We start from the raw sequence: 14609 nt of genomic DNA, 5'->3' as shown, positions 1-14609 counted from the left end.
TGATGGAGTGACGTTCCTCAAAAAAGTTAGATATAAAATGACCTGGCAACCCAGCAATTCCACCCTTAGGTTACACTCAAGAGAAATGAAAGCAGGGACCCAAATGCTTACATGTGAGTGTTCAGGGAACACTGATCACAATAATGAAAAGGTGTTCACAACTCAAATGTCCATCCATAGCTGAGTGGGGAAAACAAACCGTGAATGCATACAATGGAGTATTAGTCAGTCATGAAAAAGAGAGGCTGAGGCTGTGTCTGAAATACAGAAGAGAACAGAGCAGAAGCATCTGAATGGATGAGCTGGCTCAGAAGGTCTTGAAGATTCAACAGAGAATGTGACACTGTGCAGGCTGAGGACCAAGAGAGGAACAGAGGGACGGAGAGAACCGGAAGAAGTGATGTCAAGGAACTGCAGGAGTTGTTGTAAGAGTGGGGATATTCAGCAGGGTGCAATCCTGTCAAGGTAAGTTGGATGAAGAAGAAAGCCCTCAGGAGGTGGGTATCCTAAATACACCATTGACAAAATAACCCACTTACAGTGGAAGGCAAATTGGCAATATGCATCAAGAACCTTAAATTTCTTTCTTTCTTTCTTTCTTTTTTTTGGTGGCACTGGGGTTTGAACTCAGGGTTTCGTGCTTCCCTTTTTGCTTTGGTTATTTTTCAGCTAGAGTCTTGTGTTTTTGCCTGGGCCAGCCTCAGACTGCGATCCTCCTACCTATGCCTCCCTTGTAGCTGGGACCACAGACAATACTACCACGCTTATTGAGATGGAGTCTCAACTAACTTTTTGCCTAGACTGGCCTCAAACCAACATCCTCCCAATCTTTACCGCCCAAGTAGTTTGGATTACAGGTGTGAGCCACTGCACCTGGCTCCTTTGTACTTCTGACACAATCAAGAACAGATTATGATCAAAATTGTGTGTCCTATGATTTTAGTCTTAGAAGTGCATTCCTTAAGCACTGAACAGTTGGGAAACAGCGTTTTTGTAACTACTTAATGTTGACAGCTTGATTTGTTATAATTTACTTAAACTGCCCTTTCTGCTGTTGGTCATAACTTCCGATGGCTTCTTGTGACAAAATACAACCCTGGGCTAGGCATAGTGGCACACAACTGTAATCCCAGCTACTCAGGAGGCAGAGGTAGGAGGATCACAATCTGAAGCTAGCCCAGACAAAAACACAGGACCCTGTCTAAAAACAAACAATAGCAGGGTAGGAGCGGGTCGGAACTGCAGGTGTGGCTCAAGTGGTAGAGCACCTGCCTAGGAAGCGTGAGGCCCTGGGTTCAAACCCCAGTACCGCAAATATATATATTCAGGAAGCAAGATTGTACTGTAATCCACCGAAATGTCACCAGAGTGAGTCATCAACAGCAGTAGCTGGATTCTTATTTTGTGACGTTTACACACTCTCTACGTGAACGTGTATTCCTTCTTTAATCAAAACGAAAGACTTTCCTTAAACTGCTTCTTTCACAATAGTTTTGGACTCACAGTCAAGTTGCAAAGACAACAGTCACCTTGTACCCCTTACCCGGTTCCCTTGAATATCTAGCATATCCATTTGTTGGGGGCATTTGTCAAAATGAGAAAGTTGTTATTGTCACATTGCTGTCCCCCAGAGTTTATTTCAGTTTGGCCACTTCTCCACCGTGTCTTCTTCCTGCTCCAGGATTTGATCCAGGCGCCATGCTGCACCGGGTCCTCACACCTCTCCAAGCTTTTCTGGTCCTGTAGTTTCTCAGTCTTTCCTTATTTTCATGACCTTGACAATTTTAAGAGTGTTTACTGTTATTTGTAGAATGCTCCCGAATTTTGGTTTGATGCTTTCTCGTGGTTGGGGATTATGCAGTTGGGGTAAGGAAACCCCCAAAAGGTGAAGTCCCTTCTTATCTTGTCAAATGAGAAAATGCATGATGTCCCCGGCAGGTCAGCCTTTGTCACTTAGCTGAGTGGTGTCTGCTGGTCCCAGCCATAAAATTACTCATGTTTCCGCTTTGCTGTGAGGTCCTTTGGAAGGGTCACTCGGTCCAGCCAACACCCAAGGATGGGAGATTAGCTCCACCTCCTTCAGATACAGGGATATCTGCATATGTTATTTGCAACTCTTTTTTTTTTTTTTTTTTTTAGTGGGACTGGGGTTTGAACTCAGGGCTTTGCACTTACAAAGCGGCCACTCTACAGCTTGAGCTACACCTCTAGTTTTTGCCCAGGTTGGCCTTGAACCTCAGTCCTCCCCATCCCAGCCTCCCAAGTATCTAGGATTACAGGTGTGAGCCACCATGCCTGTCCGTTATTTGCAGTTCTGATGGAAGAAAGACATTTCTTTAAGTACTTAGGTACTTACTCCCCATTTGTTTCTGTCACCAGGGCTCACAGATACTTATCGTATACTTTGAGTTATAATCCAATACTATATTTTTTAGATTGTTCTGACCTCACTCATTGGCAAATCAGATTTGGATCTGGCTACTTTATTGGACGGTGGTGTGTAGAAGCCACAGTTTGCATGCTGGATGTGCTTTCGGAGCAGAATCTTGTAAAAAAAAAAGTGTCTAGCTTTGGATAAACTTGAGAAGATCAAGTGTAGGGAATGGTGCCCTGAAATTTCAGTCACCTTTGTTCCTCAGCACTGGCCTACAGTGATGTCTATAAATCCTTTATCGAGTGCACAGAAAATGGTTACACCAGTGTGTACAAACGCAGGGGATTCAGTTTGGATTGGTGGGTCATATCTCAGTTGTAGAAGGACAAGAGCAGGGTTGTATTTGGGTGTGGGGAAACTGAGTCCCCAACCCTGTCTGTTCCCGATGACTTGGGATCCCACAGTGGCTCTTGGAAGCTGAACACAGCTTCTCAGGGCAAGGCAGGAAATCTCAGGGAACACAGCCAGCCTGTGAACCCTCGGCAGGGGCGGGGGTTCTGGGCTGAGTCGCTTTCCCTGTGGGCTCCCGAGGGGATGCAGAGCACGCAGCTGGCTGGAAGGAACACACTTGAGTCTCCAAGGAGGATGTATCTGCGACGGGTGTGCGTGTTTCCGGCCTTCTCCCGGGGCCTGAGCCAGCATTTTAGCATTTTGTTGAAGACCAGGCCTGTTGCTAGAAACCTAAGAGTCTTTGGAGGAAGAAAAGTTAGAGCCGCAAGGAGAGAGACAGTGTCTAAGATGTGGGGCTTATTACAAGGCTGGTGGTGTGGACCCAGGTCTCAACTTGTGCAAGTGTATTTTTTTTTTTTTTTTTTGGTGGGATGGGATTTGAATTTAGGCCTTCACTCTTGCTAGGCAGGCACTTTTTTGGCTTGAGCCACTCTGCCAGACCATACAAGTGTCTTAGAGCACACACACACACACACACACACACACACACACACACACACACTGGATTATTTGACTACCGTGCAGCCACACTCTCTTGTGTAGCTGCTGTACTGAGCTTGCAGCATTCGTTTTGCTATAGTCTCCACCACTTCCTATTGCCTCATACCTGCCCTGCTTCCTTCACAGATATTGCCTGCCGACAGCTGTTTTGCTATGGCTTGGTGAATGGCTCAGAGCAAAGGGCACAGATACAAAATGGAGACAGGGATGTTAGTTTTTCTCCTGCTTTCAGTAATCCCTGGGCCCAAGTAAGCAGTCAGTGTTGTTCAGCAAAAGCAGCTTTTAAGTGCCTGTTACAGTATAAAGAATTTGAGGTCAGCCCGGGCTACATAGAGAGATGCTATTTCCAAAAAAAGAAAAAAAAATGCCTTTAGCTTAAAATAAGTTTTAGGTCAAAAGGCATATTTTGGGATGGCTTGTCCCAAGCCCCTTCACTTGGAGTACAGGCAGTGGGGAGTGTGTGGATGTTATCTTGGAAGGCCTCAAGAAACAATATCCTACCATATGTGCCGTGGAAATTGAGGAAGCCTCAGAACAGAAAAAAGGTCATTTTGACCTTGGCGCACCTGTCTGGGCGAGCCTGTCGTGAAGGACTTCTCTGGCCCTCTTACCTGAAAGCAGATCTGAGACCCTCGTTCCAGGGGGCCCTGCCCTAGACCTGGAGACCAGGAAGAGTGTGAGCAGAAAGGTCACTGGTCCCCCACACTGGATTTATTAGCGATGCATCACAGTCTTTTGTCCAGTCACACCACATCAAACGTAGATGCACACATACATAGTGCTTTCTCTCTCCTGAATCTGAGCGCTGTTCACCATCTTCTCCGTCACCATCCTAGACAAATGCCCTTCCTCCCTCACCTGGGCCACAGGTATGTGGAGAAAGGTGAGCCAGCCCAACTGTGGCCCCAGCTGTTGTAAGGAGACAAAGGGCCTGAGCAGATGAGGTCTGAGGTCTCGGGAAAGATCAACCTTCAAGGTGGGCAGTTCAGTTGTTTGTTCGTTTTTGGTGGCACTGGGATTTGAACTCAAGGCCTCACACTTGCTGGGCAGGTGCCAGACGTTGGACAGTTCAGTTGGGGAGGTTCCTGAACCTCAGGGAGCTTTAGTCCTCTTATCTGTATAATGGTCCCTGACACAAGGACAGTAGGGGAGCCCCTGCCATCTCAGAGGAGGGTCCCCGGCCGTGAGCCCTAAGGCATGGGTAGAGAATAAGCAACACATCTCAAACCACACTGGCACTATTGCCTAAGTGTTTGTAGATGTCCGTGTGTTCAACTGGGTATTGAATTCTGGCCTCTGTTGTTACAGATTCTCTTCACAAACTCTGAAAATACGGAGAAGGGCAAGGCATGGGTGGCTCACACCTGTAATCCTGCTACTTGGGAGGCTAAAATCAGGAGGATCACGATTCGAGGCCAGCCCTCATAAATCGTACGGGAGACCTTATCTCCAAAATAACCAGAACAAAATAGACAGGAGGTGTGGCTAAAGAGGCAGAGTGTCTGCTTTGCAAGTGAGAAGCCTTGAATTCAATCCCCAGTCCCACCACCACCACCACCACCACCACCATCAACAAAAAACAACACAGAGAAGGGATTTCCCCCTTTGCCAGTATTTAGGAAGGGCACTAGGTTAATGCCACAACTAAGAACCAGACTTTCAAATTGGACCGGGGTTCTACTTTGAGCTCCATTCCCCACGAGTTGGGGTGCCCTTGGAAGAGTGACTTTACTGAGCCTCAGTTTCTGCATCCATCAAAAGGGCCAACGATCTCCCTTCCACAAGGTGGAACCAGGATTCTGCCTGTAATGGAGTTTTCAGCAATATTTTAAGAATAACATCTCACACGTATCGAGTAGGTGTTTGTGCTAGGCAATGTAAAAAATACCACGTCAGTTTAATCAGTACCCAGTCCTGGAATGTGCAAATAGAGATGAACAGCGAGGGTAAAGAACTCACCCACAGTCACACAGTGACTAAGACAGGCTTTAAGTGCAGATCTGTAACCCTAGCAACTCAACCCACACTACAGCTTCCAAATAAAAGAAAAGGTTTTGTTCAGGGTGGATCTACGATCCAAAGGGAGTCTGGCCAGACCACTGGCAAAGGTGAGCCCCACAGGGCGTTTAAAGGAACAGACACAGTACAGCCCAGAACTCATGGAGCAGCAGATCTGGAAGGACATTTCTTCAATCTCTGAGGAGGCAGAAACACAAACAACTCCAGATAATAGCTGGAGTGCTTGTGAGGTGCCAAGGGGTCTGCTCACAGGTAACCCCACACCCACCCCATCAAAATTGGTACTGCCTGTCCTGATTTTACAGATGAGGAAACTGAGGCACAGAGGTGTGATCTCATGCCCACAGGAACATGGCTGGGATGAGCTGGCCCTGGGCCCTAGCACTCCTGCTCCCACACCCAGGGGCTCCCACAGTTGCTTCAACTGCTCCCCCCACCACCACTGCCCGCCTAGTGGGCAAGTTCTGGGAGGGAGGCGGCTGCATTGTTCCGCCTTGCCCAGAAATGTCACTGCGTCACCATCACACAAAGTCTTGGCTGTTCACTCCTGTGGTTCCCTAGGCCCTCTGGACAAGTGTCCCCTCACACAGGCTGGTCGGCGGGAGGGGCAGGAATGGAGGCAGGTTGAGAGCACACAATTAAAATTCCTGAGGGACAGCATGGAGTCCTTCTAGCCCTCCTCTGGAAACATACAGAACATTCCTGGTCTGATAGGGGACTAGGGGCCAGGCTCCAAGCCTCTTGCTGCACCTCCTCTGGTGCCATGTGACCCCAGACGTGCTCCAGGATGGAATTCTCTGTGTCCCCGAGACAGCCAGCCCGCCCTCCTCCCCACCCAGTGGCCTGCTTGGGATTCCTGGCGCTCCTCTGGGGGCAGGCTCAGGGCTGGCACCCATCAGGACAGAGGCAGGGTGAGGGCCTGCAAGGGGCTGATGGCCTAGCCTAGCCTGTTCCACATGCCTGGTGGGGTTGGGACAGGCCGCCTATTTGTCCTGGAAGGGGTGTCACAGCTTTCTGCAGCTGGGCCCAAGCTGTTGGTAGTCTCAGAAGATGAGGGTGGATGTGAGAGAGACTGGGCCTTCCTGAGGGGTGCCTGGCCTCCTCTCCCTACTAGAGGTTGCTATTCACACACAGAGGGGCACACCTGGCAGGACCAGGGCGTGCCAGGTGTGATGCCTGGGATGCAAAATGTAGGGTGTTCACCTCGCTCTTAAGGGTCTGGGGCAAGAAGGACAGAGAGCAACTGTTTAATGGGTACACAGTCTCCTTGGGGTGATGAAAATGGCTTGGTACTGGGTAGACGTGATCGTCACACAGCATTGTGACTACCACTGGATTGCACTCTTGAAAAAGGCTGATTTTATGTTATATGAATTTCACCTCCATGGAAAACAAGAGACAGCCAGGTGCACAAGCCCAGTGATCCCAGCTACCTGGAAGGTGGAGATGGGGAGGATCTCAGTCTGAGGCCAGTCTAGGCAGAAACGCAAGATTCTATTGGAAAAATAACTAAAGCAAAAAAGATTAGGTGTGTGGCTCAAGTGGTAGAGCACTTGCCTAACAAACTTGAGGCCCTGAGTTCAAACCTCAGTACCACTGGAGAAAGAGAGAAACTAGTTGTCAAAGTTCAACTCATCCCCCCACTTTACCCACTCACCTTTCTAGGTCAATTTATTCCTTTTTAAAATTTTTTTTGCAGCACTGTGGTTTGAACTCAGGGCCTCACACTTGCGAGGCAGGTGCTCTTACCGCCTGAGTCGCTCCACCAGCCTCTGTGTCAATTTATATGGGGACTCTGGAATATGTCTGTTAGATACAAGAAAACAAACTGATTAAAGTTTAGAAACAGTCTTGCAAATTTACATAACAAATGTGTATAATAATCTACTGCACACAGGTCAGGAGGCCCTTGTTTTCTGTCTATACCTTCTGCCTTGCCCTTTCCCTGGCTCTGCCCCAGTCACCTCCTGAGGGTGTTCAAAGCTTTTGGGTTCTGTCAGCCCCACTCCCCTCCCAGTGCAGGTGATGGGGCTGTCACCTCTCAGTGGGACAGCATGAGAGGTTAGAGCCCCCACTTGGGAAGTCTGAAACCTCTGCCTGGATTCACAGTCCAGCTCTCAACTCACTTTCTGGTCAACTGTGTGCAACTCAAAGGCTCTGAACCTCAGTTTCCTCACCTGTAAAATGAGTTGGTCAGAACAGTCTCTGCTCCCAGGGGCTTGGAAGGGTTGTGTGGATAATATATGTGACCTCTAGGCCACAGAGGCTGTTACATTGCTGGCACGTAATAGCTGTTAGGGACTCCACCTCATAGGGAGAGATCCCTCAGGGGCCTGGCCGACCTAGGACTGGGAGAGCCACACAGACCTAACAACATGGTCACGCCTATTTGGCAGAGGCTCTTCATGTCTGTCTCTATAAAAAGAAGCTGGAAAGAGAGTGTGAGGACCCCAGGAGGGGATGAAGGGGACCAACCAGCTTTGGAAGGGAAGATGCAGAAAGTGGTGCTGGGTAAGGCCCTCTCCTCGCCCACCTCCCCATCCTGGTTTCTCATAAGTTCCAACGGGCTTGACTTTCCAGAAATGATACTGGGAGTGTGGCTGGTGACACTCCTTCGTTCCTCCTACTCACTAGCCCGCCCCATCTATCTTCCAGGATTCCAAGAATCTGCTCCAAGAGTTTCAAATCTAATCAAAGAGGAGATAATGACACAGGTGGGCGGGTGCTGGAGGCCTGTGAAGGTCGCAGATGAGAATGAGATCGGCATCCTGGCCCAGACCTCCTGGCTGTATGCAAATGAGGGACACCCACAGCTCCTCCCCCTGGCCCAAGCCATGCCCCATGCAGTCAGGGTATCTGATGAGCTCCTACTGAGCAAGCCCAGTTGCCATGGGCACTGCCCACTGGTCCCTCCACCGGACAGCCTCTGCAGGAGTGGGGAGAGGCTGGGGACCACCCTGTTCCTTCCTCCATTTGCAGGGGGTGTGGGAGGTGGGGTGGGGGGGCTGGCTCAGACATGCACCCTGGTGAGGGGAAGAGTCTGTCCCAGGGTCTGCATGTCTGCTCCCTCTGAGCTCCTGTGCCTCCATTTTGGCAGGCAACTCCATCCTGGCAGGAAGCCAGGGGTGGCAGGTGTGTGGGGGGTCCTGGCTCTGCCTTTTCAGGGGCAACGGAGCCCAGGATGTCTTGGTAGTAGAATCAGAAGACAGATTTCCTGAGCGGAGGGCATTGGCACCATCTGGAGGAACACTGAGGGGCACACAGCAGGTGGGAGTTGGTACCAGGCTGGAGTTTCCCCTCTCCCCTCTGCCAGGACCTGGGCCAGCCAGGGCCCCGCTGGAGGAGTTGTTGGGAGAGAAACTTGTATCTGCCAGACCTGGCACCGGGCCTGAGGATCAGTGCAGCCTCTGCTAAACAAACACCATCATGGCAGCCCTCTTGTGCCAAGCTCCTGCAGGGCTCCCCACTGCTCTTGGGGTACCCCCTCTCCTGCCCAGTTTAACTCTGATCCACTCTTCAGGTCCCCTTTCCTCCTAAACTTCACTTTCCCACGACAGGGCCTTTGCACAAGCTGTTCCTGCACCAGGAACACAGATGCCTCCCTTATTCATCTGTGCCTAACTCCCAGCTCTTGCTGAGTTCCCCAGGAAAGCCTCTGTGTCTCTTCCCAGTGTGTAACCCAGTTCAATTCCTGTCTCTTGGGACAGCTTCCCCAACTGCTTTGACAACACAGACCTGTGAAGAACTTTTAAAAATCTAAGTTCCTTGAGACTTTCCCTTCTGTGGTCAGAAACTCCAAGAGAAAGGGCTGGGTGCCGTCCCTGCTCCTCCAGTGCTTCTAGAAGGGCACTTCCTTTTACTTTTTCATTGCAAACTTGCGTCTAGCCCAGTGTCTGGTATGGGGGTCTCACTATGTAGCTTAGGCTGGCCTTGAACTCACCATCCTCCTGCCTCAGCCTCTGAGTGCTGGGATTACAGGTGTGCACCACAAGACATTTTTATTAGATGAATGACATCTACCTTTAATTCAATTCCAGGTGTACTTATCACCCTGCCACAAAAGACCAACACCTAAGACAGATGCTGGGATGGACAGACAGGGCAGCGAAACCGCTTAGCCTCCAGAGGACCCGCTGATACCACCCCAACCACCACCGTCACCGTCACCACTGCGAGGGGCATTTCTACACCCCTGTGATGCCACGCTGCTCCACCTCAGCTCCTGAGTTCTGGCAGCTGCACCCCTTTTTCAGGCTCAGCTTCCCACCCTGCACCCCAGCTCCCCCCAAGTGTGAGGCAGGGGGTCACACCAGCTCCTTGCAGCCTGGTATGTCTTGGATTTCAAAGTCGCCCCTCCTGCCAGCCTCTCCAGGAAAGCACCTCTCCCACCTGTGGATTTCGGGTTCTGCAAACACCCACAGCCCTGGACTGCGGGCGGGCGTGGCGGGGCGTGGGGCTCTTCTGCTGCCAGAGGGCTGGGGGAGGGGAGGAGGGGCGGGGGAGGGGTTGTGCAACGGAGGGAGTCCCCCCAGGCCCTCGCACCCGACTTCCCATCCTGCAGGCCGGCGGCACCCAGAGGCCGCTGTAGCTCAGAGTCTTGAACTTGGCGCGATGCCGCGGCCCGCGCCCGCGAGCTTCATTGGGAGGGGCGGGGATGGAAAGGGAGGCGGGAGGGGCCGAGCTTTCCCCGGCCACACCCAGGCCTGGGGTCCCTCCCCTGACAGAGTGCAAGGGTGGGTTTGCAAAAGAGGGATGGCTGGGGGGGTGGGGGTCCTGCAGTCCCTGGGCCCCACCCCCAGGCCACAGAGGGGTCCGGGTGGGTTGCTCTGACACTGAGGACTTGTTTGCCTGACGCCTACGCTGGATGGCTGCAAGTCGCCTGCACTGGGCACCCCGGGACCGCCCTTTAGGCCAGTGCTAAAGCCCGATGCCTTCTCCTCCATGGGGCAGCTCTGAGAGTGCCCCAAAGGACAAGGGCCCCTGGATAGTGAGTGACCGTTGGGGCAGGGCAGGGAGGATACCAGGGTGAGCCGGAGCCCCTGCACTTTGCCAGGTCTGTGGGGTAAGAAAGGCTCTGAGCTTCTGCCAGTCCCCCTCCCAGAGAGCAGCAAGCTGGCCAAGCTGGGTGACTTGAGGGTGGAGAGTGGGAGGTGTTGGCAGGCCCAGACGCATCCTTCTGGCTCCCTGGGGCAGGCCTCCAAGCCCAGAAGCCCTCTGCTTCTCTCCAGCAAGTTCCCAGCGAGAGCTTCTCCTCCTTCCCCAGCCAGGAGGGCCCCCAAGTCTGGCGGACCCAGAAACCCTGACTCCAGGATTTCAGATGGAAGCGGGCTGGGGGATGAGGGCAAGGAGAGCTGCACAGCTTTGAAGCATTTCCTTGGCAAGGGAACACATCTTCAGGGTCCCCAGTTCCTCCCTCTCCTCCCTGATGGCCTTACTGTCATTCATCTCACTCATCCAAGAGCTGTTACCCATTTGGGGAGTCCTTAAAATTCTAGGAGGTGTGGACCGTCCCAGGCCTCATTTTACAGGGGCAGCTATGAGGGCACCCCAGGCTGAAGTAATCTGCCTGAATGTCATACAGGCAGCAAATGGCAGCGCTAAGAGGCACAGCTGAGCTTTGAACTTGCCATGGGTCTCAATGTGGGGGGGCGAGCAGTCTGATTTGTTTAGTTGACAAGTGACATGCTCTGTCCCTACAGAGATTTTATTTCCATTTTAAGTGGCGTTTTCATTTACTTTTATAGAGGGTCTTTGTAGGGCTGATGGAGAGGAAGGGCACCAAAAAAAGAATGGGGGCTTGACATTACCGGCTGATTCCTCCCTAAGTCATGCTCCTTATCCCCATGGGCTCAGAGTGATGGGGAGGAGCCTGCAGTGCTGGCCTCAGGGGTGTGACATGCCCCAGGGCTAGGGCGTACCTATGTAGAAACATAAGCTTCTGCCCTCCAAGATCAACTCTCTGCGGATTGCAGCCTGGCCTGTGTTTGCAAAACCTCTTAATCTTCAGGCTGTTTCCAGGTGGCCCAGGGCTTGGACAGGGATCCTTGGTGGGAGGCCAGAAGGGGCGTTCTGGGGACCCTCCCTGCTGGAGCCCAGCAAAGGAACACCCCTGTCCTGGATGGGCAGGAAGCAGCCACTTTCTGTTTGTAAACAGCACATCCTTCCTTCTTTCCACCCTCCTGGGGTTCTGCTCCAGGGTTTGGCGGGAAGAAGCTACCAGAGCAGGGTCCTGGGAAAGCAGCACGAGGGACTGGACTCCAGTCTTGCTGGGCTGGGTTTTCAGACAGACACAACCCAAGCTGATCTTGGCGGGAGAGAGAAGCTGGAGCAGAGGGAGCCTGGGACTGGCAGATTCCCCCAGGGAAGGGCTGAGGAACAGCCAGGGTCAGGCTAAGATCCTGGTACCTGTTGGATTCCTTTTGTCTGACCAGTATCTTCCTTCTCTTGACAGAACCCTAATTTTCCTCGGAAGTTCCACCTTCCACCTCTCTCAAGTGACCTCTCCCCTCTGTTGCGGGGAGAGACAAGGTGGATCAGACACAGCCAATCAGCAGAGTCCATTCCCTGGCTGGTCTCCTATTGGTTAATGCTGTCCAATGGGAACTAACCCTGGGACTTTTGCTGGAACTGTTAGAGAAGAAATCTCTTTTTGAACTGAGATGCAAACCTGGGGCTGCTAGGGGTAACTTCTTGCCATGGGAGAAACAGCAGAACCTAAAGAAGATTATTATTATTATTATTATTATTATTATTATTATTATTGGCAGTACTGGGGGTTGAACTCAGAGTGTCACACTGGCTAGGCTGGAGCTCTACCAGCCCCTAAAAATGATTTTTTAAATAGGGCATCTCAAATTAGTGAGGGAAAAATGATTTATTCATGAAACGAGAAATAGGCTGCATATTTGGGGGCAAATTAAGCCAGATCCCTTCTTCACATCACAAACAGAAATACATTCCAGTAAGTTGAAAAAAATAAGTATTAAAAAAGTATTATTAAAATGTAAATGGAGTAAAAGAAAATGCAAGATAATACTTTCTCATAAATTTGAGAGCAGCCAAAACCTTTCCTTGGCACAACACAAAATTCAGAAGTCACAAAAGGAAAATATTTGGTTTTGACTCAAAACCAGAAACCTGTCTAGCTAACGACACCACAGAAAAATCTGAAAGGCCCGTAATGACTGGGAGAAAAACATTGCCACCTTGCAATGGGCAAGGTAAACACTCCTAATGGGAAAGGGGTCTCAGCATCAATAGGGAAAAAGGAAACCCCTGGGTGGAGATGTGGCTCAGTGGTAGAGTACCAGCCTAGCATATGCGAGGCCCTGGTTCATCTCCAGAACTGGAAAAAAAAAAAAAAAAAGCCACTCAAGCCCAAATTGGGCAAAAGACATGAACAAGCACACTGCAGAACAGTCAGTCAGCCAGGTTATTATTCACACGTGGAAGCACAGATCAAAAGAAACACATGAGGGAAAAGACAAGAAGTGATGTCACATGTGGAACTGGTGATAGAACGGAGAATATTTGGCCAGAAGGAAATAGCAAGAACTTCTACATGTATGTAGAATCACATACATGTATAAACATATACATACCTAATGCAGTCACTTAAAAAATTTAAAAATTTCCAGTGCCACTGTAAAGAAAGAAGCACAGAGAGACAGGTGGAATTATTTTTAGCAATATATCTTAGGGAACAAAAATCGTGTCATTTCAACACAAAAACCATGCAATGTTATTCATGACCCTCTTTCTGCACTATGTCTTGGAAATCCAATGTGCATTTTACCCTTAAGGCACAAATCAACTCGAGCCAGCCACGTTTCAGGGGCTCGATAGTCACAAACGCTCAGTGGGTCCTTACTGGACAGCGTGGTGTGGAGCTTGTGGTCACAGACCTCGACCATGTGCTGGCTTTCCCATTGGCCAGCTGTGTGACTTTTTTGATTTTCCATCTGCTTATCTGAAAAGTGGCTATCTACAGCTATTGTGGATTTTAAGCTGAATCCAAGCAAAACATTCAGCACAAGGTTCGGAGCCTAATGGTTGTTTATTTGGCGTTGATTATCACCAAATACTGGTCAGTAGGAGAGGAGTTCGATCTCCTACAGTCATGCCACCACAACAAGATTTTAGTTGCACAATAGAATATTATTCAGCCATGGAAAAGAACAAAATCATGTCATTTGTAGGAAGATGGATGGAACCGGAGATCGTTATGTTAAACAAAATAAGCCAGATGCAGAAAGATAAGTACTGCCTGTTTTCTCTTATATGCAGAATCTAGGGGGAAAGACATGAAAGTAGAAGAAAGAGGATGGGGACCAAGGGGAGGGGAGAAGGGGGTAAGAGAGGGGAGCGGGGGTGAATATGATCAAAGTATGTAATATACATATATAAAAATGTCACAATGAAGCCAGGCACTGGTGGCTCACTCCTGTAACCCTAGCTACCTGGGAGGCTGAGACTGGGAGAATGCAAGTTACAGAACACCTTGGGCAAAAAAAGTTTGTGAATCTTCTTCTCAGTGGACAAAGCTGAGTATGGTGTCGTGCACCTGTTAGCCCAGCTGTGGTGGGAAGTGTCACTAGAAGCATCACAGTCCAGGCCAGCTTGGGCAAAAAGTGAAACCCTATCTTCAAAATAACCAGAGCAAGTGTTGTACTGATGGCTGTAATCCCAGCTACTTCAAAGGCTGAGATCAGGAGGATTGAGGTTCGAGGCCAGCCTAGACAAATAGCTCAGGAGACCCCATCTCCAAACAACCAAGCAACATGGACTAGAGTCATGGCTCAAGTGGCAGAGAGCCTGCTTTGCAAGTGCAAAGCCCTGAGTTCAAATCCTAGTCCTACCAAAAAAACAAACAACACTGGGAGCTCATCATGAGGAGCTCTTTAAAACCCGTATGTCCTAACATAGCCATATTCTCAGGTCCGGGGGTTGGGACTCCAACATGTGAATTTGGGAGACACAATTCAGATCATAACCCCCCCTCAAAGGTCAAGAGAAACTTCTCCTTCCCCTGTGTCCTTCCTCGGGCTGGGCGAGTCTATAGCAGACTCGCTATGTGTTGGAGAGCATAAGGAGAGGTGACAGGGAGAGGGAGGACACAGGGTCAGGGCCTCAGGCCCTCCTGCCAGTGCAGTGGGGGCTCAGCCTCTTCTTTGTCCCCTTGCGGAAAGAAATGGCCGGGTGAACA

At 50.3% G+C, this 14609-nt stretch overlaps 1 long non-coding RNA gene and 1 other non-coding gene across 2 annotated transcripts; both read left to right on the top strand.

Annotated features, from left to right (window-relative positions):
* Positions 1-1240: 1240 nt before the first annotated feature.
* Positions 1241-1314, top strand: Trnap-agg (transfer RNA proline (anticodon AGG)). The gene has a single exon. It is a non-coding gene; the product is annotated as a tRNA-Pro (tRNA).
* Positions 1315-7686: 6372 nt separating this feature from the next.
* On the top strand, positions 7687-13729 carry LOC141418476 (uncharacterized). Its single transcript, XR_012443118.1, has 4 exons — positions 7687-7915; positions 8060-8118; positions 9442-9731; positions 11856-13729. It is a non-coding gene; the product is annotated as an uncharacterized lncRNA (long non-coding RNA).
* Positions 13730-14609: the final 880 nt, after the last annotated feature.

The sequence above is a fragment of the Castor canadensis genome, chromosome 17 (genome assembly GCF_047511655.1).
Source record: "Castor canadensis chromosome 17, mCasCan1.hap1v2, whole genome shotgun sequence".
NCBI classification, from domain to species: domain Eukaryota; kingdom Metazoa; phylum Chordata; class Mammalia; order Rodentia; family Castoridae; genus Castor; species Castor canadensis.
This window is presented reverse-complemented; position numbering and strand designations above follow the sequence as displayed.